Genomic DNA, 27,609 nt, shown 5'->3' with positions numbered 1-27,609 from the left:
TGAACCTGTGCGTGACTGCCGAAAAGCTTTCATCCACAGGTGGGGTTCCCTGCAATGAAAGGATTACCCAGATAAAGACTTTGTGTCCCAAATTTGATGCAAGAGGAAATGCACAACTGGCACCTAAAAGAGCTCAGCACCAGCCCTGCACCATCTCCTGACGAAAGCTCCCAGGAGGCCTTAACTCTGGCCTTCATTTTGGCATAAGACTCTGCTGAAGACAGATTTCAAAAATATGAACTTCAAAATAAGAAGCTCTTGGTCCAAGAACATGGGGCAGGGAGAGTGGTGCAGAAATGACCACTTTGGCAAGTTTCTGATGCTGAATGCTCCATAACCTCTTTCAAGCAAGATCCCCTTACTGTGGCAAGTCCTGCCCAGCCCCAGAGCAGTGTGGGACTTGCAAGCACTCCACAGCACACAGCCCACTCTCCCCAGCCAGTGGCCCAGGATGTGGGCTTGGTATTTTGGGGAGCAACAAGCTTTTTCTTTTTCCAGACTCAAGGCTGGACATGTGGTCTTAACACCTGCAGTAGACTGGGCTGTTATTTCTGACTGTGCTGCTGGTCATTAAAAAGGCACCACAGCATAAAAGGATTTGCTAGAAAGCAAAACAGCCTCAGCTCATTTAATTTATTAGCAATTAGCAAAAACCACTGATCACTGATCTGGGTTCTGAAAAAAAAAAAAAATTTGTAAACAAGTAAACAACCACTTAAATACCTTCCTCATCCCTTCAGCCAGACACCTCTCCAGGTCCACCATCAGGCTCTTCCTGGAGAACTTTCCTGATGCCCTCTGAGATGGAGCAGCATATCACAGATGCAGCATAGCCAGACCACTCTTGCCTGTCCTTCCTTCAGATTGCCTGTCCTTCCTTGCTTATCATGTGTGTTTATTATTTACCATCAGCTTAATTGCTTTCCTCTCACAATACCACCAGAGTCAAGCCTGGGGAAACACATAACTGCTGTTCCCTTTGGAGAGCCAGACCATTTCCATGGGTAGCTACTGAGCTACAGACAACATCAGCAACCCAACCTGAAAATGCTTCTTCTCTCCTATCTTTCATATCACCTCTCTTTGAGAAACTTTCTCACAGCACCTTTGATGTCCACAAAAACCCAGGATCAGCTCACTGGTCCCTCAAGATCTGTGCTTGCTTTTCAGTCTGTCAGCAAGAGGTGAAGAGAAGCCCAGCAGCTGCTGGATGATGAAGGACTTCAGGTTTCATGTGGGAATTTATTTGCTCTCTTATCTCAGAGGCAACATTTGCAGGTAAATATCAAGAGATTCCAGACAGTCAGCCACACCCCAAACCATAAAGACCTGAAATTTAAACTACCATTTCTTACACCTGCCCTTCCATGGGATTCCTGCACTACAGCATCTCTATCTGCACATCATTCCTCTGTCCAAGATTTCCTCTTTCAGCTATTTAAATCTCAATCCTGATTTCAACTGCTTTTAAGAAGCAGGCATTGCTAATCAGACAGCTGCTACAGCTGGAGGGAAAGCTGAATCCCAAGGCATCTCTCTGACCTGGGAAAGGTCCTTCACAAGGTACACTCGACTCTAACATTGCACCCCTCCTTAAGCACCAACATCCATTAGAACACAGATTTCCGTAGCTCTCCCGCCAATGGGCTGCTGCTCCCTTTTCTTCTCCCACCATCTTTGTCTGAAAAAGCTTCTAGAGCTACAAAAACTCTAAGGAAAGTGTTAAAGAAATGTATTATTAGAAGAAGGTCACAAAACAACAACTTGAGAATAGCTGCAGCTAAAAATAACCAATCCCCACACCCCATCTTTAGAGAAAACATTATCAGATGTCACTTCCCAGTGGTAAAAACAATTTGATTTTTAATTAAGGTTGTATTTTGGACACTGGATTTTTTTCTTTTTTTTTTTTTCTTTTTTTTTTTTTTTTTTGCCAGAAACCACAGCAACAGAACCCAGGAAAGTATCCCCAAAGATCCGACTTTTCTGTGCTACCTGATTGAAAGACTCTCAGAAACTGACACGTGCAAATTTGTATTTTCTTCTAACACCACCTAACTTTGGAAAATAACTTTCTAAAAAGAACAAAGTATTTTGGCCACTCATACAATGTTGCAGAGTATTTGTGTAATATGGATTTATTTTGAGATTTTATTACTTCAGAGTATCAAGGAGGTCAATATGGGAAGAAAAACAAGTGGAGCAGCAGTGCAGAGCAGGTATCAGCACAGGGCTGGAAACTGCTGCACATCTAACCCAAATTCTAGACAGCTCTGGAAAAATCTGCATTATGGATACACCAAATTAATAAGTCTACTGCTCAAAGTCTCCCAGATCTAAAGAGCAATAGCCGTGATGTAGGTCAACCTTAGGGCTTACTTCAACAGTAGGATGAGCAGAATCAAGGAAGTCAGTTAAACTCTCTCAGCACAGACTTTTACACCTTTCCATTGATTAAATAAGCTCTGGTTTATTGATCACATAAAAAACCACCCAGGAGTTACTGTAGGCAGGTAAGGAAACACTGTGACAATATTTTAACACACTGAGCACATACAAAGGGAACCTTAGCATACCATAGGATGCTTTCTTCTCCAAATACATAAATGAAACCCAGGAATAACTACTGCAGAAGGTCCACAAACCTTGTCCAGGTCACACTCACTACTTTTCAACCCTTAATAAATATACACCTTTCCCCCACTCAGAAATATTCTAACCAATACTTTTTACAGAAATCATTCACAAAATAATTTTGACAGTGCATTACTTTGGTGGCCAACTTCTGCTCTGCTGCCCTCCACCCAATGCCTCTTTCCCTCCACCATAAAACAAGCAGTACATCTCATATGTGCCCATTCCTGCTGCTTTCTGCCTGTCCATGCAGGCTTTTTAAACTTCACTTCACCTGCTTCCCTGTTAAAGTTATTTGAAACTGGCCTGATGCAAAATTTGGTAGCATGAAAGAGATTGAGTGTGCAAGCCTTCTGCTTCCCTGAGAAGTCAAGGTGAATACCCACCAAAGAGCACTGCAAAGGACTAACCTGGAAGTGGTGAGAAGGAAGACAGACAGACCACCACAGCTATATTCTACTGCTAAAACATTCGCTAAAGAGGCATCAGTGTGCTGGGGGTGCTCCCTGCCCTGTACCCAAAGGAGGGGGGAAGACTGAGGTTATTTTGAAGGACAGCCACTGAACACAACTACAGGAGTGTACTGGGAGAGGGGCAGGGCTCAGATTCACAGGCACCACCTCCCTCTGTCCGCTCAGCCTGGAGGAACTTGGAAGACATGCCCTCATGATGTCATTAGTGGGTTGGTGTCTAAATAAAGGAAGCTTTTTATAGAATTTCTCACTGACAAACTTATTCCGGTAAACCCCGATGGCCAAGACGTCAAGCAAAGGGAAGGAAAAGGGAAAACAATACCCATAGCCTTGTTGGGGCCTGGACAGGTGGGTGGTGTCTCAGGAAAGAAACCCAAACAACCTAAACAAGTTTACTCCCCAATACCTGCTTGTTGGATAAAGAGCACAGGGAAGAGCAGGGCACAATGTAAGGGAGATGTGCTTTTACACCATCTGTCGCAAGGAAACACAGCCTATTTTGGCATCAGGACAGGGGGTTAAAGGATGAAGATGAGGACAGAGGATAGTGACAGGAAAAAACTTTGCTTAAAGAGAGTAAATCAAACGTACTTCCATGTTCAGAGGGGTTTTCCAGCTTCATATTAATCACGTGGCAATTACTTCCTAAAAGCAAACTGGGGCTATCTGCATATTCAGAAGATTCTTGGCTGCAAGTGCCTTAAGCTCAAATCACCAGAAAATACCATTTGCTGGAAGTTCCAAAAAACAAAACAAATGAAAAACGCACTAAACAAAAAAAAAAAAAAAAAAAAAAAAAAAAAAAAAAAAAAAAAAAAAAAAAAAATCGAACAAAAGGAAAGCAAAGTGTTCACGTATGCCCACACGTCATACTCTTCTTCGGGATTCTTCATCACTTCCACAGTGCTACAGAGCGGTTCCCCTTCCTCCCTCTGCTCTGCCGTGCATCTTCAGCCGGGCATCCACAGGGAGAGCAGTTGCAATAGCCTGGTGACTCATGCTGCAGTAATGTGGGTGGGAACTGCTCCCATGCCCAGCTCCTAAGGACACAACCTTTTATGGTATTTTTAGCGTGGAAGCTGTTGTGGTTTGTAGCACTTTGCCTTTTGTTTTTCAAGAAAAGAGCTCACAGTTCCCCTCGGGGCTTCAAGGATGCAACGGTGCAACCCAGGCAGGTGATGAGCAAGCCAACCCTGGAACTTCCACACCCAGCCACGGTAAGGATGCTCAAGGATGTCACACCACAATCCAGGCAGCGGGTCCTTGGGTGGCTGCACCACCAGCAATCTCCGAAGAGTGAGGCATGTGTGTCATCTGTTCTGTGGACACTTTAACTACTGCAGGCCAACTTTGTAAGGAGTTGTTCCCCCCGCCCCGAGTCCTAACCACCCTGGGGCAATACACTAACAAGCTCATCCTGGCAAGCCATCAGACATTTCGTTTTTACCCTTGATGGCCTGCTGGCATACGAAAAGTTGCCAGGTCCCATCTGTCTTCCCTCAATTAACTTAAGACTACATCACCCCAGAAAGTAGAAAATAAACTCTGTAGGGTTTCTACTCCACACAAATCAGGTGAAATGGGGCAAAAGGTTACTCGGAGAAAGCAGACAGGGATGTTACATTGAAACCAGGTTAAACATACCAGGGAGAAGCGCAGTAGCAGAAAAGCCACTCTCTGAATGCTAAGTTTGGGGACCACAGCACATGGGACTCAAACTTGCCAAGGCAAAAAAGCAGGCTCAGCTGTGCTCTTTAAAAGCTGAGGGTCACACATGAGATTAAGAGTATCCCAACATTACTCCATAGGGCTTGAAACAGGACTCTGGCTGCAGACATGCAGAAGATTGTTTTACAGGAGAGCCCTCTGCTTCCCCTTGCACCTGAAGCATTATCTGCTGTAGAAGAGAAAGGCATGAAAGTTTTTGCATCCCCAGTCACACACGTCCGAACAGCTATTGATTTTAGTCCTTTCAAAATTATTAAATTCAAGAGGAAATTAAATTATAATCTGCACATGCCTAAGAAGTCTAGGAGAAAAGCTAGCAGGATGAACAAGAAAGCAGTAACCAAACCTCCTGACACAAGGCCACTGACATGAAATTATTTTATTTCTTCTGAAACTCCAGTGAGCTCAGAAGGAGTCAGCCTACCAGATCAATGACAGACAACCCATACAGGCAGATTTCACCAAGTGGGAAGCACCAGTGAAGAGCTGCTCTGGAGTGACTTCTCAGGTATGAGAGACACAGTGAAGGGGAAGTCTGAGGGACATTTGTGTGGGCAAGCACTGCACAGCCCACAACATACCTTGGAGGTGAGCCAACAGCAACGGATGAAAAATCCTCCAGCACTAAAGCAAGTTTAAAGGTCTCTCAGTGCATTGCCCTGGGCACAGCAAGCCCCAGCATTTGCCAAACAAGATGCCCCACACCAGGGGGACACCAGGGCTCCCTAGACAGACCAAGATGGAATCTTTTGCTCCTCAAGGAGATGAAATACATTTCCAAATTCAGGACGTCTTCCTGCTCTTAGATAACAGATCAAGATTACAGAATTAAAGTTAAAAAAAAAAAATCATGTGAAAGGCTTCATCCTGTTCAAAGGAATACAATGCTCTTCCTGTGATCTTGCCCTAAGTACCACAACATCACACTCAATTACTATCCCATCTTACTCCTAAGTCCTACACAGCCAGTTTGGCTATATGAGAGCAAAATGAGCTCTGCCTTGCCTCATTTCTCATTAAACTGCTAACTATACACGGCAGTAGCTGCATAAGAGGCAGGCCAAGTCACTTAATTTTTATTACTCTTTACTTGGACCAACACGATGAAATTGGAGTGAAAAATAAAAAAAAAAAAAAAAAAAAAAAAAAAAAAAAAAAAAAAAAAAAAACCCAAACCAAAAGAAAACAGGAAGGAAAAAAGAAATGGAACAGAATAATCAGTCTATACCTCCTACAGACAGAAAAGGAACATATCCAAGCCTGAACTGAGGTTTACATACCCCACACTAGACAGACCTCTCTGTACTAAGCCTTTAGTTATCAAAACCTACCATCTGTACTCCTGAGAAAGCCAGGAAAAGGAGGAAATGCCAGTTTGCCCCTACATGCTCAATTCTGCAGTTGCTGCAGGCAACCTGCTGCTGCTCTGACATTGGTGTGCTGGCAGACCCCAGGGACCCTACCCTGTGAGACCACCTGCCAGCCCCCACCTCCAGCTGTGAAGTACACCTGCATTTAACATACTGTTTGTACCTTGGCCCACAAAAAAAAGTTTTTCCAGCCAGCAGGTTCTCTGTAAACCTAAAAGCATAGGATGCTGATTCTTACAGAGCAACAACTTCCCTCAATGCAGAAGATAAGTTGTGCCAGCAGAGCCTGGACATGGATGCACTGGTGCTTGGATGCATGCAGACTTTGCAGCTGATGGTATCTTCGAAGGAACAAGTCCAGTCTCTAAGTGCTCGCAGCCCTCTCTTCCTCCAGCGGGTGTCCCGGTGACCATCCTGCCATACACCTCCAGAGCTGGAATGCAGCCCCCCTTTAGAGCAGACCAGACTGTGGCTGGCTGGAACAGCTGTAGGAAGGGATGGATGCATTCCTCCTGCTCTCCATGGGTAAAGGGCTCCCTTTAACAGCAGGCTGCAGAGGATGTGAGGCAGATGTGCCTCTCCCGGGGAAGAAGCACAGACTTAAAGCATCGCTTAGTGGGAGATTGCAACCCTGGCTCCACTGAAATGAATGTGAATGCTGCTAATGAATTGACAATGCAACTCAGATTTCCACTGCTCTTCACACAAGGCCCATCTGAACTAACTTGTAGTGTTTGCTGAAAAAGCTGAGCTTCAGTTCCTTATGAGTTTTCCATGCTCATCTTCTCACTTCCCCCTCTCAAATTTGCGGATGGGTTTAAGCACAGCAGTTTCTGCTCTGAACTCGTCTGAAAGCAGTTTGCATCATCAGGGTTGAGTTTAATTTAACGACTACAGGAACCCAACCAGGAGAAAAAAAAAATTCAAGAAATTACATCCTTCACAGGATCTGCAGATGACATGTTCCTCTCAGCAGTACCTAAACTGTTTAAAGGGCAGTAGGAGACTCCCAGGAGGAGATGCAGATATTGCCATCACAGCCAGGTAAAAAGAAGGAGCCAATGAATCATGACACAGGAGCCATTTAAAACAGACCACCCACTGTTTTACAGGAAGGGGGGGGTTGGGGGGGTGGGGTGGGTGTGAAACCCAACCAAAAGAAGCATCCCACTGTGTGCAGATTTCACAACCTATTACCTTCACCAGTCCTTTGCAAGGCCACAGCCTTCAGCTAAGTATCTGCTTAGCTAGAACCAGCCAGCAAATTATACAGTAACTGGGGCTTTAAAATCTTTGCAGGAAAATGAAATAAAATAAATAAAAATCAGCTGGGCAAGTTCTGTCTGACAACTCATTTTTTTCCCCATCCAGTACATTGCCATGTGGAGAGATGTGGCATTAATCAACCCATTTTGGCAGCACAAGACAAGCTAGGATGCATCACTGTTCCACTATATGGGGAACACCCTCATGTTGTTTCCTCATGGGGAAAGGCTCTGTTTACCCAGAGGGAGCCAATGCAATTCCTACACAAAGCCTGTAAGTACATTTAAAGCTCAAATGTAATCTGAAACAGGTCCATTCTCCCCTCCAATTCCATAAATACAATCCAAATTGGGCCATCTCCTAACAATGAATGAATGATACTCACTTAAGCCTCTACTACACTGCTGACACAATCTAGGTCCTTTCATTCTCCTTGTACTGCAAGTACTGAAGATGCTTTTGTACATCCTCTGAAGTACTCCATTTAAAAAACCATGGTAACTAGGGCACTGCATTCAGCTGCTCTTGGAAAGAAAAGTCATTCCCCTTCCCTCTCAATAGGCTCTTAGGAGGCTTGGATAGCAAAATATTGCCTAATCCAAACTCAGCTCCACCAGGATGGCTGGAGTGGGATGCTGGGCAGAGGGGTGAGCACGACTACCACTTGGGTCTGTGGTGTGACAAACACCAGTCATTGTGTTTGTGACAAACACAGTCAATGTCCCCATATTGCATGTGGGGAAAGAGAGCCATTACCTGTGTCCTGCATCTAAACAGCATCCAAAAGTCCCATTTTAAGTCATCGAGTGTGACGGCACAACTGCAGCATTCAACAGGTAAAATATCGTATTTTCTTTAAAAGCTACTGCGCGCTCCTAAACATCTCAGGTTCTTTTTAGGGGATGACCAGATTATTACATTTCAGTACTTTAGCATGCCAAGAACTACAGGAACCAAGAAGCAAGATTTTCTTTTATTTTTGCATGGCAGTAAAAGTTTAAGGGGTTTTGGTGTTATTTTATTTCTTGCTCATTCCAAATGCCTCAGAACTGCGAACTTCCCTGCGCTGCAGCTTTTGAAGTTTGCCTGCTGGCACCAGAATCCCCTTCCTTTCTGCAATGGAAACACTCAGAGATGTGGGCACAGAGATCAGAGGGAAAGAGCAAGGCAGCTCCCACTAAAAAAGCCATTTACTAGGAAAAATATCACCATTCTAAAAAAGGGACATTTGTCTAAAATGGAAGACAAATTAGACATCTGTCTAATTATTTGTATTTTTAAAAAGAAAAACATTCCTTAAAAGAACCCCCAAAAGACATGCACTAGCACCAGGAAGTCTAACAACTTTAACATGACCTGTTTCACTATTCCTTATATACAATTTTAGCAGACTTTTTCCAAATCCCACTATGTACTGTTATGGAGCCACATTCCAAGATTTAGGGTTTTAAATATAGAAGCCTTTAAGCACAACATCTGCAAAAGTACCTTAAAAAAAAACCAAAACAAACGAAAAAGCAAAAAGAACCACTTTCAAGTTCTGTCAACATCTGCAAAAGTACCTTAAAAAAAAAAAAAAACAAAACAAACGAAAAAACAAAAAGAACCACTTTCAAGTTCTGTTCTGTTATGGAGGCCATTCCCTAATTGATGCACAGAAGCACTTTGGGCCTCTCTGGAGGAAGCAGCATCGGATTCACGACAGCATTGCTGCAGAGGACCTATAACAAAATTCATATCTGTTTGAAAGAAATACAAACTTGGGGGAAAACAGGCAGTTTTAAAGAACACATTCTTAAATGGGGAAACTGAGGCATGTAATGATTAGCCAATTCCTCAAACAGCAAAAAAATGTATTTCTTCTGGCTAACACACTGTCATCTTTGCTAACACAGGCTGTCATGGCGAGAGACGTGAGAGGGTGAACTGAGGACAAGTGCAGCAGTTATCCTTGAATTTCTGACTCTGCTCCTCACACCACCCACCGTTACTTTTCAGGAGGAAAACAGGAGAAAACTTAAAAAGGAAAACAAGACAACAGTGTGGGAAAATGCTATCAACCAGATAGGTCAGCCTAGCTTGTGTGAGACATAGAGCCATAAAACCAGGTACAGCACACCTGGCTGCCTTGAGAGACATGCAGAGAATGAAGGCATTTGGAAGCTAAACCACTGTACCCTTATTTCCAAATATAAGAGAATAATATTTTAAAAAGTATTACAAGTATTACATACGAGTCAAAGTGTAAAAGCTAAAATAACAAGAGGCTTGCATGAGATGCTCCCATTGTCACATTTCAACATATGCAACAAATAAGTAGGCTTTTTATAGCCAATGTTTTGCATTGTTTTGTTGCTATTTTTCTTGAGACTCCAAGAGCATTCTCCTCTATACGAACCTCACAAGATGAGAGGGAAAAAAAGAGGAAAAGCTACCACTCAGGGTATTGCTCTGGCAGGCCTCTGCTCATTTAGCCCTTTGAAGGTGGAAATTTTTTATGGGAATTAATGAAGAGAATTAACTCCGGAGCCTGCTGCTCCCTGCCATCTCTCCTGGGATGAGTACAGCAGCTCCTGACTGCACTCCTTTGTCTTCATTGAGGATGAGGCAACTGGGAAGTCTGCTTATAGTCAAGTTTATGAATGTTTCAGCAATTGCCTCCTCCTTCAAGTAGCTGCTCAAAAGCGTACCCAAGTCCGGGCCTTCTGCCACACCATCCGGCTGCTCTACCGTTAATGAGCTCCTCTGTTTGTAAACCCGTGCCTCGACAGACATTCTCTGCCACGTGAGCACAGAACGCTCACACAGCCACAGATGCTCCCTGCTCCCAACCTGCTGCAAGGCTCCTCCATCCCCTGCACCTTGGGGGACAGCAGCCCCCTGAATTCAGATTGACAAAGGCTGGCACTCTTCTGCAGGCTCTGCTCCAGCTGAAAGGCAGAGGGTCAGCAGTAAGTTCTCCAACAGCATTTTACTCTGCTTTGCAAAGCCAGACTGTGCCAAGTTTCATCTCAGTGGAAAGGACACAGAGGCACACCAAGCCCCACAAAAGTTTAGCTCCCAGGACCACTGATGCCAGATAGACTGTGGCAAGTCACCTTGTTTAATGAGTAACATCTGCCACCTTTGATCCAGGCTCTGTTCCTCCCTTCAGGAAGGTTATGGCCATGGCACAACTCAACTTGAACAGCAGAATTTTGGTGTAGTGTTGCCACAAGGTTCTTCAGGAGCACAAAAGACCAAAGAAAGCTACTTGCATTTGGAGCAAAAGACAGAGAATTCTGCAGTGCTCTATTGTAGCATAAGGGAAAACAGCAACCAAATGCTTTTTGGAGAGCAAATGATTCTGGTTCTGTTGCTGTTATTCCTAAAGAAACACCAGTCATGTTCTGGTCACAGGAGAAGAACAAATCCTGCATGCACAGTGAATACAAGTCTCACAGACTGTGGGACCACCCAAAAAGTAGGAGGAGAGGAAATGTCCTGCCAAGCCATCAGCATCTGATCAGGCAGGCAGCTATGTCCTCTGCTCAGACTTAGCAATTAGTGTTGGGAACACCCCGTGTGTGGAGACGCGAGTCTGGACTCCACGTTTTCAGAAAGCTGGTTTATTATATTATGATATATATTATATTAAAATATTACATTAAAACTATACTAAAAGAATAGATAGAAAAGACTGATCAGAAGGCATGAAAGAACAAGAATAGAATGAATAACAAAATCTGGTGACTCTTAGAGTCCGATGCAGCTGCATCTGTGATCAGCTCTTAATTAGAAACAACCAACATGCACCAATCACAGATGCACCTGTTGCATTCCACAGCAGCAGAGACAGTTATTGTTTACATTTCTTTCCTAAGGCTCCTCAGGAGGGAAAAATCCTAGCAACAGATTTTTCATAAAATATCATGGCTACAAATTAGTGCTTGGGAGCCCTGGCCATAGACAAAGACTGTTCTCAATCTGACACAGGAGCAGGCACCAGAAGACGAGAAGACAGTTCCAAGGAAATTCCATTGGAAAGAGAAACCAAGACACACAAAACAGTTTCAGCAGAACTTACCATACAGTTTTTACTCTATTGTTGTTGCTGCATCTCCAGTCCTCTAATGTGGACCAGCACAGAAAAAACACAAGGCTTAGCAGAGAAGTAGAAATCTGTAGGCTTAACTTCTGGGCTGCTCCCTTCCTCCAGCTGCTCCCTTCCTCCACCTCACCTGATGCAAGAGCTGGCGCAGCCTTCCCATTGCCCCCGAAGTCCATACCAAGCAATATGCACAACACAGAAAGCCATAGACATTCAAATATAAATCTTTGCTGAGGGGTGATGAGAAAAACCTACAGACAAAACAGAAGTTAAGCTGCTGTTAAGTGTACTATCTATTGTGGAACATGATCTATTTGCTGGATGCACCATTATTTCCATCAAGCCATCTCAAGCAGTAGTGCTCTTGCACAGGAACATGTGAGTTGGGCTTTGGATGTGTTGGATTTTTCTATGTGCATGGACATCAACTCTGGAAAATTCTAGGAAATGGGGCTGGTTATTTTCTTATCACAGCATTTGGAAAACTGAAATCAGTTAATTTGTGGCTTTCAGTACCTTATACTAAGTGAATAAATGGAGAGAGCAGCCAACTTCTGTCTTCATCTAGATGAATTGCTGAGATCATGTCGTTAGCTAACATCACTCTCACTTCATTTTTGGCTGGAGAGGCAGACATTGCAAAGGGGTGTTCAGTTACAGAATGGCAACACTGATAAATTGCCTAAAGTTTTAGCAAGAAAATAAATGCAAGATGTGCAACAAAAATGGGGTCACAGTAATAGACATGGGGTCATGTGGGCATGTTTCTAAATTCCTTCTCTTCAGTATGGTCAACAACTCTTCCAGCTAGAAGCACAGAATGCTTTTGCAACTAAGTCTGACATTACTCCATTTTCCCTTCAATTAGAGGTCAGTTCTAATCCCCTTCAAAGCATCCACAAAACATCCGCCTGAATTCAGGCTCCAGAGCAGCACAGTCAAAGCAGACAGTGGATCATCACGAAATATTACCCTGTGGGTACCACAAAAAAAGGTACCTATGTACTCAGGCAAGAAAGAAAACAACCTGCAGGACCCACTGGTGTAATACAAACCACGTTAGGAGCAAAGATCAACTCTTCACAGTGAAAGACCATGAGACAGCAGATAAAAAAAAAGTTAACCAGAAGGAGGAAATACTTCTTCCAAGTGACCCAGAATTGTGTTGTGGCATGCTCTGCTACTCAGAGCGAGTTACAGAAAGAGTCTGCAAAGTACCATGGAAACTGCAGGAGGACAACACCAGTGCAGCTGTTAAATCTTGAGACTCCTCCTTCCCTGAGGATTCACTCTGGTTGTCACCAGGGTAGGATACTGGCCAATCTGGACCTTGGCTGGAGCCAGTGTGGCAGGTCTTCCATTCTTGAGGTACCACACCTAGGCATTACAGCAAAGCTGGGAAAAGTTTGGTCTCCAGCATTTAAACCCTTTGACCTGGCATCTTAAGAGACTGTCTCTGACAGGGCTCTGAAATACAAGCAGAACAAGAGGGAACCACAAATACTTCCAACTGTTCTTGCAGAGAACATCTTTTCTGGACAGAGGATTCAGAGGGGAAATGCTTTCTCTGGTGCAGAGCCCCAAGCAGTAAGATACAGCATGCTTGTCTTCTTCCACGGTGTCACTGTCATATTTTCTGGAAAAATCCCTTTGCTATGATTTTTCTCCTGAGAAGCTGAGAAACTTCAGAGAAAAATGAAAACAATAATTATTTGATTTGGTTCTCTTTTTTTTGTTTCTCTTTTTTTCTGTTTTGTTGTTTTGGAATGTGGTTTGGACATTGTTTACTAACAGGTGTATGTTTTTAATAAAATAATAAATTAACCTTCTAAAAACATGGAGTCAGATTAACTCCTTCCTCCTCTGACGGGAGACACAGAAAATTCCACACTACAGCATGGTACTCTGAAACAGAAGCTGCAAGTGTTTTAAGTTCAAAGCCACATCTCAAACTCCAGGACAGAGATCCCCAGTGTGTGACACAAAATTTTTCCATCTACATCCATCAACCCATTGGAAAAGACACACACCCTCATGACTAATGGGCCACAAACTTTGTAGAGGAAATCTGAGGGCAAGAGGCATCTCCATCTGCTTGGACATCCCTGCCACACAGACCACTGCAATCTTAGATGCTGCAACAAGCAGATCATGCTTACAAACCTCTTGCGCCACCAGACACGACAAATTTCCAGGAAGACACAGCAAGATCACCTCTCTACACCACAGCTTTCCCACGCACAGCAAACCCTCTCAAAGGCATTAATTGGTAGCTGATGCTGGAAGTCTGTGAAAATCAGTGCACTCACAAGGAACAGGAAGGCAGTGCTGTGCACACTGCTGAACTGAAGGAGCTTTAAGCCACTTTACTCCTGCACTTCTCAGGCAGCTGAAGGACCAGGGCACTGTTTTCAAACTGTTCCTGTTTCACTAAGTATCTGAATTAAAACCTGGCACAAACAAACCTTCCAGGGTGTCTTTGGGTGTGTCTTGCCTCCAAAACAAAAATATCTTTCATTACCACTGGAAACATTCATGGCAGGGAGGAAGCTGACCCACTTGACTCTAAGGCCTCTCTGTCTATCAGAAGATGCATGAACACAAGGTCCAGGAAACAGTTAATGGCTCACACAGAGGACACCTCTATCTCCTTGAACCAGAAGCAGATCCAAAACCAGTAACCTGGAGCAGAGATCCTTCTCCTTGTAGCAACCAACCCTCCAGAACAAATTAACAACAAAATCAGACATGTTTCTTCTTCTTCTGAAGACTTTTTAGCCACTTCTGCTTTGAGAGAGGAAATCTTAAGGACTTTATGCAGATCATTCAACTTGTCCTCCAGTGCACAGCAGCTTGTCAGCATTCTGCCTGGATATCAGACACGGCATGTGCACATAAGAAGGAATCATCTGCTCACTGCTGTAGCTACTTTCCAACCAGGCTGACAAAATGCTTCTGATTCTTTGTGCTACTGTTGTGCTTCCCATCCTAGGCAGCTGCTTCAAGTGTTCATGCATACTAAGAGCACTGAGGTACTCTCACACCAGGTTACTCATTTCTGACTAGAAGAAGCCAAAAATTTTAAGGAACTAAAATCTTAAGTTAGTAAAATTTCATGAGGATTCTCTCACCAGTTGCTGGTTAAATAAAAAACTGAGCTCTGTGGACATTGCAGACAGTAATAATGAGAGTGATGATCACAATTAGAAGCTGTGGGCCCGTCATCTCTTGCTCCACAGAGAAATGCAGATAAGAAATACGGCACTAAGCAGCTCTGGGGCTGGAAGGGACACTCAGCAAAGGATGTGAAACCCTTTGCTACTAGAAAGGTGCACACAGAAACATGCTATGCTTTGGAGCTGACAAATCCCTCAACTGAGAAGGTTAAAACCAGGACATCCCATCAATGGGGTCTGTGCATTCATGGTCCCCCAGCTGTGTGAAAATGAGAGCTGACAGCAGTGCCAATACAAGCAGTCTGTCCTCCCTCCTGTTCACTAGGTTTATGTGCCGACGATGCAGCCTGCGGGCACGTTACATCCCCTCTCTGTATTTGGCATCCAGCTAAAAGTAGCCCTTTCTCTTCCTTCTTCTCTCACCTTGAACCAGTTGGGCTTCTGGCAACTAGGAGAGTAACCAGAACAAACAGTCCTCCTGCTCCTGTGCTTGCAGGGATGCATCCCTAACCCAGCATTCCAAATGCTGTGGTAATAAAAACAGTAACCTAAGCATCACTGCCTTGTGCCAGACTTTCAAATGAACCAACCCACTTCAGCCTGAAGTGCCCTGTGGACCAGGGCTCCTCTCCTGCTGCTGTGGAGAGATGCTCATTCAGAGTGGCCAAACAAGTCCCTCAGCACTGCCACAAACCAGTGCCACACTCCACTTTAACATGCAAAGTGAAAACACAGGCCAATGCTGGGACAAAGTTTCCTTCCTTCCTTCCTGCCTGCCCACAAGAGAACCAGAGCTGCCCTGGAGAGGCACATCTCAACTCTTCTGAACAGAGCAAGACCAGAGTCTTGGCCTTGTAGCCTCTCCATCCTAGCTCAGCATCATCAGCCACTTCTCATCACCCAGCCTGCTTTTGCCTAGGATAGCACCATAGAATCATCTGTATCACCCCCACACTATAAAGTGCCTGCCATCTCCAAGCTGCAGATTCCCAGCTGAAGCAGCAAGCCTTTGGAAGTCTCTGATGACTTGTTTTTTCCTCCCTCACCTATATCAGTTCATCTGAATAGCAGATGCTTCCTTTGTTAGTTTTGGTTTCTGTTTTGTTCAGAGGTTTGCTTGCTTTTCTTATTTGACCTGCTCTTAACAAAAAGCCCAGCTCCAGGCATGGTGTGACCTGTGCATTAGGAAGGCTGGCAGATTGCTCTTTTTTGATCTGCTAATACAGCTGATTTTTTTCCTCTTCATTTCCAGGGAAGGTGAATAGCTCAGCCCCCAGGAAAGAGATGCAGCAATTACACTTACCTCAGACCAGCAGAGCATTTTAGTGCAGAGCTTGCACTGAGCTGTTGCCCTCCCAGCATCTGCTCTGTAGACAAGAGCACACCAGGGGACAGGCGCAGCAAATGGGGAAAGCTGACAGCTCCTTGCCTCTCTGCTGCAAAGGGTATCCCAAAAATCCTCTTGAGAACATCAAATAAGCCTCTGTTCCCCTGCTACTTTCATAAATTGAAATTCTAGATTTGGAAGGAAAACAGTATGTAACTGAAATTAATCTAAAGACTTCTCTTTGTTAGGGTCACATTTCCACAAAAAAAAGAAGGCGATTGCCCAATTTGTGGATCAACGCAGCTTTATAGAGCTCTCAGTAAGCACAACCACTGTGACTTTTCAAGTGCAGTCCAATATCTAATCCTGCATTAGATAAATTCATAGTTAGGTATAAATATGAACAGCTACATCTACAAGTGAGGCTTTACACAGGCAAAAATTCACTACACACCTTTTGCAGGGTGTTCTTATCAACACATGAATCATATTTTCATGGGTACAACTGCAACTATTAAGAAAGCATTAGGCATCTTATAAGTGGTCTAATGGAAGGTGTTCCTGCTTATGGCAGGGGAGTTGAATGAGACAATCTTTAAGGTCTCTTCCAATCCAAACCACTCTGATTCTATGATCTACCTGCTAAATTATTAACACCAAGTCTGTTTTCCTACGCATCATCCTTGTGGCTTTTGCAACCTGGTTAGGAACAGCATGGGATTATTTTATCACAGATACCAATACATAAAGGAGGGAGGAAGTACAGAAGAACAAAACTGCCTTTGTACCTTTGCAGCATGCCAAATGGGAAAGACAGAAGCAAAGTGAACCTTGGTCTGTATAGGAGTTGTTTTAGCTAGACTAGTACACCACTACCATTACCTCAACAGCATAATTAATGAGTTATGGCAAGATTATAATAACAGGCTTTTTAAAAGGTGTGCCAGCTACCAACCCTATCTGTATCACTTTTCATGACAAAGTGTGCCAAGCCTGATATTCTGCTCAAGCAATGGAAAAAACAGCTTTTCGGGCAGATCCCCAGGACAAACACAGACAAGCAGACACAGCAGCTGGTTTTTCCACAGACACCGAGAGACGAGTACGCTCGCAGGCTTTTCCATACATACACAGACATACAAAGTCCCTTGACTCAAAGAAAGTTTAATTCAAAGGGTTTCCATCAGGAAAGCAGGAGTCTCTTTCACAACATGCCTGCCAAACCTCCAAGGCTGGAAAGCTCAAAAATATAGTCTACAGATTTTTTTTTCCTTTTTCTTTTTTCACCCACAATTAACATACCGATAGTATAGTCTACAGATTTTTTTTTTCCTTTTTCTTTTTTTACCCACAATTAACATACCGATAGCCTTGGCATCGGGCTACTTTCTCTCTCAACACTAACAGCAAAAAATATTCAAGAGAGCTTTGTAGTTAAGGTAGAGGATAAGCTAATTTAACCACAACCCAGGCTATCTGGAGGGATTTTAATACACCAGGCAGAAAGAGCCAAAGAGATAAACTACTGTGGCATGGAGATGTCTACTGGTCCTCTTGCCTTGGACGCCTGAACGGGATCTCCTCCTGAGTGCCAGTAAGAGAAGAAAACCGCATTTTCACTCACAAATAATACTCAAAATGTAAAATACGAGTGCTTCCAAAAATGACATTTTTTTAATTGACCTCTAATTCTAACCAGTTCTTTCAAGAAGGGGCATCATCAAGTTCTTATTATACCTCAGGCATTTTTAGGTAATGATGACTACACCCACCTAAGGGATGCTGCAGTGCCAGGGTTAGGTCCTTTAGTAAATTACCCCTTCCTTTAACCTACACAAAAAGCCTTCTGAAGGCTGAACACCAATATTTTTGGCTGGTATCTGAAAACAGCCAAAGGAACAGCTGCTTCAAGCAACCTTAAGGGAAACTGAATTAAAGAAGGAAAGAAAATGCATAATTTCCTATGGAAATAAAAATCATCACCATACTTGGAATGTTAGTCCAGGTCAATATAAGCAAACAGTTGTGAAGAAAATGGTCTTCTTTGTACTTCATACTTCAACATTGTTTTGAAGATAAATAATTACTGTCCCTCCACATCTATCACCAATCTCCTCAGAGGGGTTGATACAGCATGGCATGACTTGCAAGGAGAAAAAGGGCTCAAAAACCAAGACAAGCTCCTCTGCTCTGAGACCAACCCACTGCCAGCAGCAAGCACATATTGCTGTCCCACCACAAAACCCAACCAAGAAAAAGCATCTCCCAAAAAACCCCAATGGTTTTAACTGAGATTAAAAGGACTTGAGTTTGCAGTTTATACACACGAATTCAGAAGCGATGCTCCGAGAAACGTTCTTCTTTTGTGGTTTCTCTAACAGCATCACCATTACATCATTAAAGGGGAGAAACTAATTAATTCAACATGCATTCAACCTCTAGTCTCTTAATCCAAACACTTCTCTATTGCCATTTGAATAGTCAGATGACATGGAGGCTGTTTTGACTAGAAAACACACCACTGGTTTCTCCCACATGGATTTTATTACAAAATTCTGTTGTCACACTAGGTGGAAAAAAGCTAATTCAAAGGATGAAAGAGAACAAGGACTTGAGAAGAGGTTATTAATCTCTACATGTGCTCCATTCTCTGCCTCCACCCTCTATTCTTCCCCCGCCATCTTAAGGGGAACTATAGCCAAAGGAGCACATTGTTTGTCAGAGCTATCCAACTTGGCTGATCAGCTGCAACAAGTCCTGGGATTGCATGTTCAGGCAGTTGCCACTCAGGAAACCTATCTCCTGAGCATCAGCTCACACACTGCACATGCTGCAAGGTCACGGTAACGAGTGGCAGCTGAGAAGATCACAGTGACTTGCTGTGGTTGGTGCCTCACATCCTGCCCCTGCGGCTGGCTCACCAAAGCCCTCTCACTGTTGGATCAGCAGACTCCTGGGACCCAGCAGGCCAGGAGATCTTGTGCCCACTCAACAAGACCAATGATCATTAAAAGAGAGGAGAAGAAGTCAGACACATGCTAGGAAACATCACTGCTATGCTACAAGTACCATATACCTGGGCTGATGTAACCCAAAGCTGTTCACTGCTGTTGCAGTGGAAGGGGGAAAACCCAAAAATGCAAATCAACCCCCATCTCAAACAATATTTAGTTCCATAAGTATGTGAGCAGATAAATTCTTTATTGCAACTCGTTTTAAATTAGGGAAGCAAATTTAAGTGTTTGCACAGCCAGATCATCGTGCTGTGAACAAACCAAGGGAGGTTTGCAGAGGTACACCATACTGACCACAGGGTTCAGCTTCTGAGTGCAATATAGGTAAAAAGACACTTTGGTGCAAAGCTATGTCAAGCCTGGTAAACACATATACATAAAGATCATATAAATAACCTGTTATTTCTGCAGGGAATTGGGGGAGTTTGAAATAGGCATTGAAATAGGAATAGGTTTAACATGTGGGATGCTCTGCAGAAACCAGTAGTAGCAGGTTATGTCACTAGAAGTGTTTCAAAGAAAGTCAACTCTGACAAGGTCACAAAGTCTTGCTCAAAGGTGAATTCAACAGAATCTTAACTGAAACTGCCCAAAACCAAGCAAAAGCTATGCAAGAACCACGCTTTCAGAAGCTCCAATGTGAGTGCTGCAAACAGCTTTCCTGCCTGGAGCTTTTGAATATGGGGCCTTCTATAACAGGAAAGAAATATTTTCTGTAAAGTGACCCAAAAGACTTCAGAAGTATTTAGAAGACTGCTTTCCCCTTTTGTCAAAGTCCAGAGGGGAAAAAAAGCCCATAAAAGTGGAATACAATGTGAACAATGCTGAGCTATTCATTCCAAAATGAAAGCTGCTTCTGAGAGAGAAGGGGAAATACCCACCACAATAGCTTTGGAAAACACTGCCCAAAACCCTCAGGAAAAGAATAAAAAAACATACTTTCAGAAATCAAAAATTATGAAAGTGACACAGAAGAATTACAGCAATTGCATGCTAGGAAATAAAGACCAAAAAGAAAATCACCATATTCAAGCCATTTATCCCAGCTCCCATTAACCTGGTTTTGACTTAGTTTAATCCAGGACTGCACTGAGCAGAAAACTAGCACAGGGGTTTTGGCAGCTGCTGGCACTTACACCATGCAGGGTTCCACCCCCTGATCCTCCCCACTCCAATGCTCCCACAGCTTCCACCTGGATGTGGTACAAGCCCAGCCACCACACCTGGGCTGCCGGCACCATGCCAGGGCAAAAAACAAGGAGTGCAGGATTGACTGTCAATCCCTTAAAAAAATCCTCTTTGATATAGATGCAGCCTGCTAAATCCCTGGGGGACTACACTTCTCCTTGGTGTGCTCCTCACCATGCAACATGGAGGTCTGGAAACATGTGGGGCTGATGGCAGCACTGTCAGCACCATTGAAGGCTATGCATGTGCCTGGCCCTGCCCTCCTGAAGAACCCTCTGACAGTCTCATTTCCACTCAAAGCATGGCCACTGAGGCTCCAAAAACAGCTACCCTAGAAATTTTTTTTTTAGAAGAAATGCATATTTCAGGAATGAGTTAATACACTTGGAAGGAAACACTAGCCACCTCCTTGTACTGGCATCTTTCCAGCCTCCCAAAGCCTACCACCAGCCCTGCCACAGCAATTTTGCAAGGTTAGATAAATAACGAAGGAAATGGACAGCAAGCCACAGCTCTAGAAATGTACCAGAAACCTTTGTCACTTCAGGTTGCCATTGCCACCTTTTTTCTCAGCCTCATCTTCCTGCACCCTTGTGTGGGACCCTCCAGCATCCTCTCCAGGGCACTTGAAGTCCAACCACAGCTGCACAATGGCCAGCTGTGACTTAACTCTGTTTCTTCTCTACAGCTAAAAGGCCAGGAGCAATGCAAGACCACTCAGGTTTTATGGACTGCACCATCCACAGCATCCTGGAACCCAGCAACGGGTCCAAGCAAGAGGCTGTAAATTCAGTCTCATAAATCACCAGCATCCCAAACCCATGTTCTCCAGCAATGCTATTGTTCTCCTTCCCTTCCCCTCTGCCACAATATCTCAAAGACCTAAACCCACTTATTATTTATCAATCCAGCAATTCTGAGAGCCACTTAGGTGGAAAAAACACCCCAAACCTTATCAGATGAGACCAGCAGGACTCCAAAGCAGAGGATTAGCACTTGTCTGGAAAAAGTGGAACCACTCAGACAGTCTCAAGGAAGGAGCAAAACATAGCCAAAACCACCCTTAATGAAAGCTGTACCTTTTCTGTGAGGAAAACTAACAAGTGAACTACAAGGAAGCTCAGCCAAAAAGAAAAAATAACACAATCTCTTGCGAACTGATAAAATATGAGATAGCCCACTGCATCCTAAGCTTAAAGAGAAGGAGCAGAATATTCTTATTAGTTTTTTTCTAAATCTGGGGTATGTGTTTTTGGCAAGCCTGGATTTCACCTGAGGGTAATGCAAAAAGGAACATAAAAAATCCCAACATGAATGACAACTGAAGAGCAGCCATCTGTGTGGGCGTCTCTCTTTCCAAACAAAACTTGGAGTGAAAAGGGTTTTCCAATGAGCCAGCCAAGAAAAGGGAAACTTCATCAAGAATCACAGTGGGATCTGCCTGGAGAGTATGCTTCATGCAAGTAGCAGGGCTAAAACCACTCCCCCTGCCACTACCAGCAGTCCTCCCAGATGTCCATCTGTCCACTGTTCCTTATCTTCCCTTTTAAAAACCGTGGTGAAAGCTGCTGGGGAGGACACAATGCGTGGCAAGTAATTACAGAGCAAAGCAGGGCAGAAGCACCTCTGGGGATAAGCAGTGATTCAGGTAGTCACCAAATGCTGACCCTCCATGAGGGCTGCGTGAGGTCTCTGCTTGTGAAACCAAGCTGAGGACACTGGCACAGTTGTGCTGGGAGGGCTGGGTAAGCACCAACTATGGAATGCCCACAGAACTGCTCAGCTGCACTAAACAGAGGTTTTAAAAACAGCAATCCGAAGTCAGCGCCGTTCTTTGCTGCAGGTAACCCAGACTGCTGGGATTCCCAGTGCTGCACCCTCCCATGCACATGGGCTCCAGCACTCAGCCACAGACGTGGCAGCTCCTCACCTACCCCAGTACCTGGCAGTGGAGGCTGCCAGCCAAGTTCAGCTCTCAGCATGCTTTAAACCCAGCACATTTGCAAGGCACAGGGTCAAGCTAGAGCAGATGGAATGCTGAATTAGGCTGCTCAACCTCTATCCAAGCCCTTCCAGAGCAGCTCCTGTTACACCACTGGAGAGAGGGTATTGATTCAGACATTAGCAGTTTACTTGAACCTTTGGGCCAGCCGGGTGATTTTCAGTGTCTTTCCAGCAGATTACAACACATGCCCACATACTTTAAGCATAGTTCAATATCAGCAAAAATTCACTGATAGAAAAAATATTTTCCTATCAGAGTACGCAAAACTCAAGATGGACATCTCCTCCTCCACAAACTCACCCGTCTGGAATGAAACCTTCCTGAGCATCAGAAAAAAAAGCTGACCCAGGGATGCCCTGAGATTCCTACTCATTTTGTAGCAAGCCACTGTAAGAGGAAATTGAGCTGAATATTGATATGCTTAAGGCCATTTAAAACAGAGACTGGCTTTCCTAACATATCAGTGTTCTCCAGCCTCTGAGGGCAAGAGACAGAGAGGAAGAGAATTGCTTTGGGGAGAAAGCACTAATAAAATAGGAATTTCCCTGAAATAATTAGCAATGTAAGGAAAAACCACAAAACCCAACTGCCCACAAACATTCCCTAAGGAACAGCTTCAAACTTACGAAGTCTCTACATCCACAGGCCGCCAGGTATATGGCAAACACAGGGCCTACTTCTGCATCAACACTGGGGCACATGAGATCATCTGCATCCCAGATGGACAGGGGATTTGCAAATAGGTTTGCAACTAGGAAGTCCCCAGGAAACTAGGGAAAATTGAACAGCTAAAACAAATCTGATTTGCCAGCTAATACATATGGTTTTTAACAGAAAGATAACAACAGGCTTTAGGAAGACATAGGTTCTCTCCCCCATAGAGAGAAGAGTGTCATTTTGGCACTTAGTTTTTCCTTTCACAAAGGTCTGTTACCTGCAGGCAACATATATCCACTTGTTCCAAATGCAGAATACATCTAAATACTATTCCTAGTGTTACTTCCTGTGGTTTTTTCTGGTTTCCAAACATTCAGAAAAAAAATGGAACTAAAGGATTTCTCCTTGTTTTCTTAATGCAACCATGACAAAGTTGCTATGGAATTGTCTTTTGAGGAATTGGGGCAGGAAGAAAAAGAAAGATAAAGCAAACTGCTGGAGTTAACCTGCAAAGGAAGCAAATAATTTACATGCCCATATGTGGAATCAACTCTCATTTTTCAGAGGAGTAAGTACCAAAGGCTTTGAACACAGTCATCGACTCTGGTGTCATTCTCCAATGTCTGGTGCTTGCAGCACTACCAACTAATGGTAACAAAGATTGCTCTGTAAAAGGAGTGGTGGAAATGCCTGAGGAGATGCAAGACCAAGAAGAAAATGTCCCTGCACCCCTGAAAGGTTGCTGCTCATGTGAGAGACCAGTACAAGACCCAGAGTAGCTAGAAGCAGTTGGTGAAAGCAATGAGGCATGTGAAGACAGTTTGTCCCTGGAGCAGCAGCTGGGGAGGGGAGGAGAAGACAGCTGCAGCACTGCCCCAGGACATCCCATGTGCCACCCTATTCATTTCAGGGTAACTGACAAGGGTACTCAAACACGGGCATGATACATTCCATATCATCAGAAAGCTCAACCCTCAGGGAGCCTCCAGTGGCCCCAGACACGGCTGCAGCAGGACAGCGCCATGCTCTGCAGGGACAGAACTTTCCCCATGGACACTGCAGTTAAGGTGACTTTGCTAATTCACTGCTCAGGATCAGGTCAAAAGGTTGGCTCATTGACCACCTGCCCTGAGCAGCACTTCCCACCCACTGCTGGTTAACCTCTGTGGCAGCCATCAAAAGGAAAAGCAAGAGCAACCCAGACTGAGTTATCCACTGCAGCAACACGATGCTGTTCTCAACTTGCATTACCCAACCCTTATGCTCTCACAACGGTGTCCTAAGCTGTTTTTAAAGTCAGCATTTAGCTTTTTTGCTAGCTAATATAACATTTCCTCTCCCTTCCCCCAGTCCAAGGATTTGGCAAAATTGCTTCTTCTGCAAATCCCACTGCAAATGCTGAACTTTTGCCAGTTAGACAGGGAAAATCTTGACTAAAAATAAACCATGTCTCAGAAAATAGATCTCCTTCCAGTACAATGAAGTAGTGGATAATGCATGCAAGCAGATCTGCCAGAACACGGCCTCCAGATTTGCATAAGAATCTCCTCAAGCTCAATAAGACAGCTGCAACTCCTGTGACTTATCCCATCTTAACAAAAAACAAGGCAGGGGGAAGCTGGGGAAAGGACTGAGGTAAGGTTGAGGGTGCTGACATAAATCAACTTTCTACCTGTGGTGGCAGGAAGCGAAGTGCCACCACCACCATGTGCCTGCATCCCCAGTGAACCAAGCTGGTCATAACCCATTTGGGGTTACAGGAGAGGATGGCATTCCCTGACTGGTCACTACAGAAGGTGAGAGTTTGTTACAGGAAATCCACTGCAATTCAGGCATGAGAAGAGAATGACCTGGGATTTTGCCACCTGAGTCACTGGGAGTCTGGGACACTGACTCAGTGCTGGCTCTCCTGACTCAGACACACCTGCAACAGCTTGCTAGCAAATGGAGGCACTCCTACCTTTGCTGTTCCCTTCTTATTGTGGTTTTTCCTTTAAGAAGAGGCCTTTTACAGCAGAAAATTAATTAAGAAAAGGAAAGCATAAGGAGAAGACTGGCACAGGAGGCACAGGAAGCACAGGCAGTGCTCAGCTAACCAGTTGAGCTTTCAGATCCAAAGTGGAGGGTATGTTTGCTTGCATGCTGTGATAAACCCCGGGAAATACAGGAGAATTAGGTGGAAACAGCTCCACCCTGACTCCTACTCCTCTTCACGTCTGCAGCACTGCCCACACAGTCCTGGATGAACCAGGTTTTCAAGAAAGATCTCTTTCCATAATGAATCCATTTCACTTTTTTAGGGATCAAGAAAGCTCTATGCAGGAAGTTGTGATTATATCCTTATACAATCAAATGGGCCATTCAGGCAACCTAAATGCAAGGCAATGCCATTTTTATGAGATCCATGAGGGATAGATGCAGAAGGAGCTCCTTTTGCTCCTAGGGCAAGCTGAAGGTTGGAGTTCAGTGTGCCAGGCCAACCCTCCATGTCCACTAACACTCCCACAGCAGGATCATGCACCTGCTTTTCAGACCTCCCCCGAGCAACCACAGATGGCAAAACATTCCACTCCAGTTCCAGTTGCACACACACCTCTGATCAGCTCTGAACACAATTCCAGATAATACAACAGTAGACTGCAACCCAGCCCTATATTTTCCCCTTCCCAAAGTAATCCAGAAATTGAAATCGAGATGCAAGCAGGCCTGCTCGTAGCATAGCAAGAGGCATCACTGAAAGCATGTTTGGCATCTCAGGGACTTCAACTGACTTAGGCAATGCACTTAGAATGTCAAACAGCTGCAAAGAGCGCAGATTAGATTTTTCATTTGAGTACTGATGCCTTAAAGCAATAACAAACCAAATAACTCGGGCAAAAGGATGCACAGGGCAGCTCAGGGGAGGCACCACTCCACTGCTCCTGAGAGCAATCAGTGGCAGAGCAGAGCAGTAATTATCCAGGGAGGAATAAGCTGCTACAGGCTGTTCTTGCCATACATTAAGAAAACAACAGCAGATTTGTTCATGGTTGGATACCAACAAGCACACAGCTCCCTCCCACCCCGCTCGGGACGCGCGCCACGGGGGAGCTGCCAAAGGGCAGCTGGGCAGGAGGGCGCAGCAGCCGCCTGCGCAGCCGCGAGCTCGCCCGGGATTCCCCAGCTGGCGCTCCGGGAAGGAAAAGGCAGTGCCTGTGTTAGCAAGGAGCACGGCCTCCCAGGGGCCGCTCTGCAGCAATGCTGTTTTCCAGCCCTCTCTTCAGAGGGTTGTCAGCAAGGCTAAATGCAAACCTTATCTTCTGCCTGGGTGTTTTCACAAAACCTCCGGATGGAAAAAATAACTACTGACTGCAGAGCAGTCTGCACCACAGGATCCATTCCACACCTATCAGGCAAACTCTGCACACATTTCACCCTGGCCACATGCAGCCCCTCTTCCCCTCACCATGAATGTGACAAACATACCTGTTCAGAACATCAGCTTCTCCTATAGCACTGTCAAGGAGCCAGAACACGATTCCCATCGGCATACAGGAACTGGCAAATCCTGTAAGCATTAGAGAGAATAGTAATTAGTGACATTAATGAGCTGGCTGGTGAAAAGGAAGGATGCCAAAGCAATCTCGCGAGAATCAGGAGGGTGTTAGACCCCTGCCCTGAACACACTCCTGCTAGCCCTGGCATCACAGCAGAGATACGTGGCACGAGCCTGCCAGGGGACTTCTCCAAAATCACAGAAGGAAGCTAAAGTAAAAGACAAGATGATGAGTCCCAAACCAAGGCTGTTCATCCAGTAAAGCCTCCTCAACAGCCAGTGCAATGAAGATAACATCTACATGCAGGGGCAGAAAAGAGGCTGGTGAATGGGATGGAAGGGATCACCTACAATGCCCCTACTGTGCTCCCTAAGATGCTGCTGAAGATCTGCTTCACAGCACCTCTGCAATTTCTTCTAGTTTGCAGAGAAGGAAAATCCCACATGATGTCAGAGCCAGGCTGCTTCCATTTTTTCATCATCATTATTGATTCATCATTATAGTTTCATAACAAAAAAGGCTTTATATTTTCCACTGATGGCTGTATAAAGCTTTTGTACCTTAGTCACACAGAAGACATTTAACCAGCACTGAGCAAGAGCTGTGACAAAAGTCACCTCTGCAGGCTACAAAAACACCTCACTTCAGGCATCTGAAGTGCCTGCTGCATGCCAAAGAAAAGATAGCAGAAGTGTTTTACTGAAAACAATTCTAAGCAGCCACAAGGAGAAGTTTTTCTGATAATACTACTGAAGCAAAGGTCACCACATCTAATATAATTTTACTCTTCCCATCCTGTTCATGCAATTGTTCAGGGATAGCAAGGAACATGGTGGATGAGGGACCAACCTCAGACACACTGTAACAGAGAGAGGATCTGGAAGCTGAGGGAGGTAAGGAAATAGTGAGACATCTCCAGTCAAAACACCAAACCAGCAAGAGGAAGGTACAAAATCAGCCTGACAGTGTCTCATGTGCTTCCTGCCAACTGGACCTCATTATGTACTGTGAGAAAACTTACTCATCTAGCACATCGGTTTACCTTGGACTGAGAAAGACAGACTTGATTGCTTTCCCCAGTGTCTGCAGGTGATTCAGAGAACTGTCATTGCCAGCTGCTATTTAAAGAACTGAAAAGTCTAATC

At 44.5% G+C, this 27,609-nt stretch overlaps 1 protein-coding gene across 6 annotated transcripts in view; it reads right to left on the bottom strand.

Annotated features, from left to right (window-relative positions):
* The window catches only part of LOC121344865 (USP6 N-terminal-like protein), an 84,465-nt gene that overhangs the window by 45,760 nt on the left and 11,096 nt on the right, over positions 1-27,609 (bottom strand). For 4 of the 6 annotated variants that reach the window (XR_005953889.1, XR_005953890.1, XR_005953891.1 and 1 more), the window contains exon 2: positions 26,394-26,475. The gene's annotated coding sequence lies outside the window, so the exon portion shown is untranslated. Of the gene's footprint in view, positions 1-3,044; positions 3,154-11,537; positions 11,813-26,393; positions 26,476-27,609 lie in introns of those variants that run through there. The other 2 variants (XM_041421168.1, XM_041421170.1) reach the window with 2 other exon arrangements.

The sequence above is a fragment of the Onychostruthus taczanowskii genome, unplaced genomic scaffold, assembly GCF_017590055.1.
Source record: "Onychostruthus taczanowskii isolate IOZ18803 unplaced genomic scaffold, ASM1759005v1 scaffold69, whole genome shotgun sequence".
In the NCBI taxonomy this organism is placed as follows: Eukaryota; Metazoa; Chordata; class Aves; order Passeriformes; family Passeridae; genus Onychostruthus; species Onychostruthus taczanowskii.
This window is presented reverse-complemented; position numbering and strand designations above follow the sequence as displayed.